Source organism: Nelumbo nucifera, chromosome 3, assembly GCF_055504915.1.
Source record: "Nelumbo nucifera cultivar China Antique chromosome 3, China Antique-T2T, whole genome shotgun sequence".
In the NCBI taxonomy this organism is placed as follows: Eukaryota; Viridiplantae; Streptophyta; class Magnoliopsida; order Proteales; family Nelumbonaceae; genus Nelumbo; species Nelumbo nucifera.
In genome coordinates this window covers 37,074,174-37,081,147 of record NC_142651.1, presented here as the reverse complement: position 1 = coordinate 37,081,147, position 6,974 = coordinate 37,074,174, and the positions used below count along the sequence as shown (strand labels likewise).

The 6,974-nt window shown below is 36.4% G+C and overlaps 1 non-coding gene across 1 annotated transcript; it reads left to right on the top strand.

Annotated features, from left to right (window-relative positions):
• Positions 1-249: 249 nt before the first annotated feature.
• TRNAG-GCC (transfer RNA glycine (anticodon GCC)) lies at positions 250-320 on the top strand. Its single transcript has one exon. It is a non-coding gene; the product is annotated as a tRNA-Gly (tRNA).
• Positions 321-6,974: the final 6,654 nt, after the last annotated feature.

Here is a 6,974-nt window from a genome sequence, read left to right as displayed (position 1 = left end):
ATTTATAAAATAAGCACTTATTTCGGGCTAATTTTTCAAACATCAATAAGTGCTTAATAGTGTGGTCCTGACCCAAATAAGTACTTATTTTGAATAAACACTCCCAAACATGGCCTAAGTGAGTCAATTTCTCAAAAGAGTCTTATCTTTTATTTGCTAGTAAGGGCATTTTAATCTTACAATAGATTTTATGAATTTTCCCTTCATGCAATAGTTCACTTGGATCTCAGATTCTTATTCGTATAAGCAGCACCAGTGGTCTAGTGGTAGAATAGTACCCTGCCACGGTACAGACCCGGGTTCGATTCCCGGCTGGTGCACGGAAATTGAAGTACTTTTTTGTCAAAGTACATTCATTCATCCATTGTTACATTTTAGGTTTGTGTTTGGATTGGATTTTTGGGACGTGCTACCCCCCCCCCCCGTTCGCCCCTCTTCTGCTCTTCCTCTTTCATCAAAAAATTAAATTAAGAAAAAAAAAAGAAAAGGAAAAAAGTAACACTCGCACAAGTGAAGTTACCCCAAAATAAAATGTTTGCACAAAAGTTCTTCATTTGCACAAAAGAAAAAAAAGTTAAAGTGTTTAATAAAATGTTTGATATTTGATAACAGATGAAACTACCGAACTGAATAACTTATTACTTTTTTTTTAATAAATAAAATAATTAAATAAAATATAACATTATAAACTATAGTATGCTACCAACTTAAGCTTCAGTCATTAAAGAGACCCTGATCAGCTTAAAATCTCATTCATTAAAAGACAAATGTATACGATTTTCAGTTTAGCTTATCAAACAGTCCCTAAGTCCATGCAGCCAGCATAGAGAAGGATTTTGCGGTGTTTAGAAAATCGGACCAGACCGTCCGGTTGAATCGTGACTTGGGGCCCTGACCGGTTTGGTCATACCCCAATAACCGAACTTGTTCAAAATCCACTGAAAACCGACTAACCGGCCGGTTGAAATTTTAAAATGTTGTTAACAAGATTTGAACTTAAGACCTCTTATTTTTACAGATTACTTAATTACCACCAATTCACCTCTTTACTTATATTAATTAACGACTAATTATTATACATATTACATTATTATGCATGCATTTAAAAAAAATGTAAGTTAAAAGGCTTGAACCCTAATCATTAATTTGTTTTAAAAATTAAGGATTTTGCGAGGTTTAGAAAATCGGACCAGACCGGCCGGTTGAATCGTGACTTGGGGCCCTGACCGGTTCGGTCATACCCCAACAACCAAACTTGTTCAAAATCCACTGAAAACCGGCTAACCGGCCGGTTGAAATTTTAAAATGTTGTTAACAAGATTTGAACTTAAGACCTCTTATTTTCACAGATTACTTAATTACCGCAAATTCACCTCTTTACTTATATTAATTAATGACTAATTATTATACATATTACATTATTATGCACGTATTTTAAAAAAAAATGTAAGTTAAAAGGCTTGAACCCTAATCATTAATTTGTTTTAAAAATTAAGAAACTTATTATCCATCCACCATATTTAACTATATTAAAATTTATAAAATATATTATATATAGTATTTATATAACCCATAGTATATATATATATATACCACATCATCATGATTCGACCCTGATTGAACCTCTAACCTGTAAACCTCTCCCCTCTGGTTCTCTGAACATTTATAAACCTTGCTACATTCAAATTTCAAACTTAGCAAACCGTGAGGTTAAAGGGCCCATTAGCTTGGGCGGCAACATGTAGGCTCCCCTTGTTGCTGGCAAAAGGGCCCATTATCCATTCCCAAATATCCAGTAGTAGTAGTAGTAATACCTTTCTTCATTAATTATTACTGAAGTCTGGTAACGCCCATCGTTTAAGGCTTTGCCTTCACTAATTAAATAGATAATTAGTTAATTTATTTCCAAATTTTAAGAAATTAATATAAACTACCAGCTTAAAATCTTATATTAATCTATCTTTCACTTCTGCTATTACTTGCTAAGGCATGGTAGTTTATATTGAAATAGAAATGTCATATTCAACTAAATGAAGGGTCTTTTTCTGTCTATTTTTGTGACAAAACAAGAGAGTATATCATCCTCAATCTTTATCTGCATGATGTTGGTTGGGTACCCTCAGCCCTCAGGCCCCAATAATTTTCTAATTTCTGCATTTAATTTGTGGCCGGAATTCATTATGTTAATTTTGGCAGGCTTCAAGATAGATCCCGTTAGTTCTTTTTAATAATTTGATGGTTTTCATGTTTTTTTTAAACCTAAAGATAGATTGAGGAGGTGTTTGGCAAGTTTTTTGTGTGGTCTTTTAGACTTTTCAAAGTTTGAAAGATCAAAGCTTCATTTGACAATGAAAGACAAAAAACTGGAAAGGCTTATGCCCTAAAAACTCGTGAAAGTCTAAAATGACCAAAAATCTGGAAGCTTCAAACAAAACTTTCTGTCTTTCCATGCCTAAAATCTTTCATTGAACAGCTTAATATGATAAGGTAGAATACTTACCAAACGGTCTAAATCTTTAAAGACAGGACCCAACAAAACCTCATTATATCTTTTAGCTATTTAAACTATCAAAAGATCTTCCTAAAAAACACTTAGCAAACGACACCTAAATGAACCTCATTAAATAATATTCAAAGTACAACCAAAAATATCAACAATAAAAACACAACCAGAAGACTGAACATGAATAATAAAGGGTTGAACCATAAGAAACAGACAGATATAAAATCTATTTGACAAAACAGTAAATCCAAACTACTAGACATCTTGCGAGACGTCCAAATCATCAATAAAACGCAAACAATGAAGGACAAATAAAATGAAAGTTGTGATTTAATTATTCTATCAACCGTTGATAGAGAGCCATTGGGGTTAAAAAGTGAACGTTGTGATTTTTCCAAAATTAATAAATTAAATGCCTATAACTTGAGTGAGTAGGCCGAATTTGTTGCTATTAGCTAGACGTCAACGATGAACACATTTGCAATTATAAATAATTCTGGACTAAATGATTAGAGATTTTTTCTATTTTTCATTCTTTTTTCCGCACTGAAGGTGAAAGCAAAATTAAGACCCCAATTTTATTAATAGACATAGGGCCACAAATAATGTGAGAATAGAGGGATAAGCATGGAATCTAAAGAGCAGACAAGAGATTGTTACAAATTGGTCAATATAGATGGAAAGATGGATGTTTACACATTTGTCAAGACATAAGTGCACAGGTGCAAAACGCCAGTTCGAAGTTTGTACATAATAAATACATCAGACAGGTTCATTAATTCACATTTCACACTGTAATAGTAGTACCATGACAGAGAGAGAGAGAGTCTGGAATTTTTAATCGGCTGAGAGCTGAGGGTGTGAATTAATCTGGTTGTCGCCCTTTTCTTCTGTTGACCAATTCTCTGATAAGTAAGCCCAAAATAAGGCTTCTATTATAGTGGATAGTGGATAGTAATGCATTGTGCATTCCTTGGACAACCTGGACGTTAATTAGACTTTCGCCAATGTGAATGGATCTGATTGACGTGTTTCTGACATAAAATTAAACAACTGCCATGTCAGCATGAATGCATTGTTTTTTGCTGAGATGGCATTTGGTTTTGCTTTACATTGACCAATACCCCACTTGGGCCTTGGTTGTTGAATAGAAGACGTGTAGTTGTGTTCCTTTTATTGATTTAATTTTGAATATATTAATACTAAATTACCCATTTCCCTACATTAGTTGTGAACACAATGCAGATTCCAAGCTTGATATACTAAGCGTAACCGTCTCAACCACCTGGAAAACCTTAGAGAGAGTTGAAGGAATTACGATTTTGAGTAACGTAATTGAAAAGTTATATGATTTAGCATTAGCAGCCTGTTAGCTATTGATCAAATATAAATTTTTATAATTTTATATTATGTGGAATACGCACATCGGCGAAACAAAGATTAGATTTATGCCATGGTTTATCAAAAACAGGAAGTGAAATCAATGGCCACACCCTTTTTTTTTTCATTCATGCCAATTGCCAAAGACTGGATTAGCTTTAACTCCAAATCAAATTTGTTCTCGGGGATGCCAATTGCCAAAGACTAGATTAGTTATAAATCTTGACCTGTTGTACTTTGTGAATAAAAGTTGTAAATCTAGAAAAAAAATTGACACCCAAAAAGGTCAAAACCGAACCAAAACACACTGCATCGATCCCACCGTCATATCTCCTCTCCTCTCCTCTACTCTACTCAAGTCTTGAATGCATAATGTCCATGACATCGCCTGCAGGCCCACTAGAGGCCCAGATTACCCGACATTTGGATGCTCATCACGTGCCCGTGCCCAGGCCCAGGCCCCTGTCGTTCCAAGTTCTCAATACAACCAGAACGCAATTAATACATGTAGACCACGTTGAATGAGTCGTCTGTTTGTGTTAATTAACTCGGAAACACTAGGGTCCAGGGTGTTTGGAGAGAGAGTCTCGACCTTAACGCCAATATTATATTTCGAGGGAGTAAAGTAAACTCTGTAATCTTTCATAGTCTCATCATCGTGCACAGTTACACACAAACTAAAACTGAATCACCAAAACCAACTTATCCTCTTCTCCCTCCAAAGGCCAAAGACGTTAAGTAAATTATATAGATTTGCCTCTCTAGAAATTTCAGCAGAAACTGATAACGGCTTTCTTTTTGTGAGCAAAGTAAAACCACTATGAAGTATGAATGATGAACCCCCCTCCTTAGTCCGTCCTTACCATTGTAGCTACTAGCTGTATCTGATTCCAATTTTATTTTGTTGGAGAATCACCATCACTCTCGTGAGTCATCCACCGACCTCTATTAAGTGATCATGTGTTCACTTTACAATTCAGAGAGAACAAAAATAAAGAAAAAGGGAAAAAGAGAAAGAGAAAGACACGATTGATTTCTCACTTTCCTTTTAACTCATACGATTCCCTTGAAAATCATAACATGCTATGGCCAGGAATGAAATTTATGTACGTATCGTCATCGTCAATGTTTGGGTGGGTGGGTTTGTCGATCTCCCTTCCCTCCCCTCAAGCCTCAAGCCTCAAGCCTCAGGCAAACAAAGTATAGAAAGAAAGAAAAATTAAGGAAAAACACAGAAAGTAAAAAAAGTAAAGGAGGGAAGAGAACCTTCTCAAAACTCCAAATTTACACCGTCAACAGATTCAAGTTGTTGTTTTTTTTTTTTATATGTATCAAATTCAATCACCAACTTCAAGCCCTGAAACAGCCAACATGATTATGGTGGTGGTGGTGGAAGGACTTCTCCTTGTCGATGATGCCCTGAACGTAGCGAAACTCCTCGACGTGGCAAGGGATGGTGATGGTGCCCTTCTGATCAAACCCGTACTCATCCTCCGCTTCCTTCAACAACTGCATGAACAGTGGGTGATTGAAGTAGAAGATGGGAATCACGAACCTCTGCTGCTCTTCACCTTGACCCACCATGATCGCTAGATAGCCCTTCGGAATATCTCTCATCTCCTTCTTCCCAGTCCCCCCATGATTAAGATGGGGTAAATGTAGATGAAAGTTTAAGAGGTGTTTGTCTCCGCCACCCATCTTCCAACTCCAGAACACAAGGCGGAACCCTATTTTTCGTTCTTTTTGGTCACCGATCAATCTGATATTACAACAAAACAAGAGAGAAAGGCCAGAGGTCAGACGCTGAGATGGCTAGCTTGAAGAGGGTTAGAGAACAATCTCGCAAAGACCTAGGAATGTTGCTCATGATCGACTGGCTTCAAAGGTTAAACGCATACGAACCAGAGCGATAGTACTAAAGGAGAGATTTCGGCAAGTTTAGTTTGGCTAGAAAAGACATACGGGGGCAAGGTGGTTTGATTTTTATATAGAGAATAAGAAAAGACTTCCTCCCAGAGGAGAGAGAGAGAGAGAGTATACAAGAGGAGAAGGATTTCTTTTTTCCTTGCTTTGTATACACACAAAATAGAAAAAGCAAAAAAAGAATAAAAAAAATCGGCTCCTAATCCACCAGTAGGGTGGAAATTGTAATGGAGATTTTTATTTTGAAAAGCAATTAAACAAAAATTGGAACGGAGAATGGGATAATCGTAAATTCGTAATCCAATTGCCGGCGAAGAGTTGGAGAGGGTTACGTATAACTGCTTTAAGCCTTTAATTTAATTTCGAAACCGAAACAGAAACTAAACGATGCTTCTCAACAAATGTCTTGTCCTCCCAACCTAGGTGGTAAAATCGTAGATTCGAGTTTTTATTGTTGATATAAAACGTGGAGACGTAGTGGTTGAGTGACGTGACACGTGTCAAGTAGACTCCAGGATCCAACCAACAATGAATTGCGTTCACAGGTAAGCATTGTGGGGGACATCCAATAGCAGGTCTGGAACATGTCCAGGTAGACATCAACGTGTCACGTCAGCCTTGTTTTTTTATATAATTTATTCTTTTGTTTGATAATTACAAGAGAGAGAGAGAGAGACTTAATTGCTTAAGTCTTAACCGCTTAAGCCAGTCTTTCCTTGGTCTTCTTCTGCCGTAATTCGTGAAGCATAAGCATGTCAGATCAGCTGAAATTGGGTGAATAAAATCAAAATCAGGTTCTGAATACCAAAACTGACATCAATTAAAGATCCATTAATCTCAGAGTGCCTGATAAGAGAAGGAAAATAAGAAGATTGGGTGGATGGATTGTGATGTGATAAATTGATAATGGTGTGTTGTATACAGAATAGAAACGGTACTTCTTAAGGAAAACAGCCTTTAAGACGATGGCCCACATCTCGGATTGTCTCCGACACTGTCTTTAAGTAGAGAATGGACTTTTCCAAGCGTCAGATCGATCTAGCCCCAGATTTGTGTATCATCTCCTCTCAAATTAAAAAAAAAAAAGATATATCATCATTTCTTGCTATTGTTGTGTTTTGTCCAAAAATAAACCAAGACCATTGAAATGGAACCGTTGGGTAGGTTT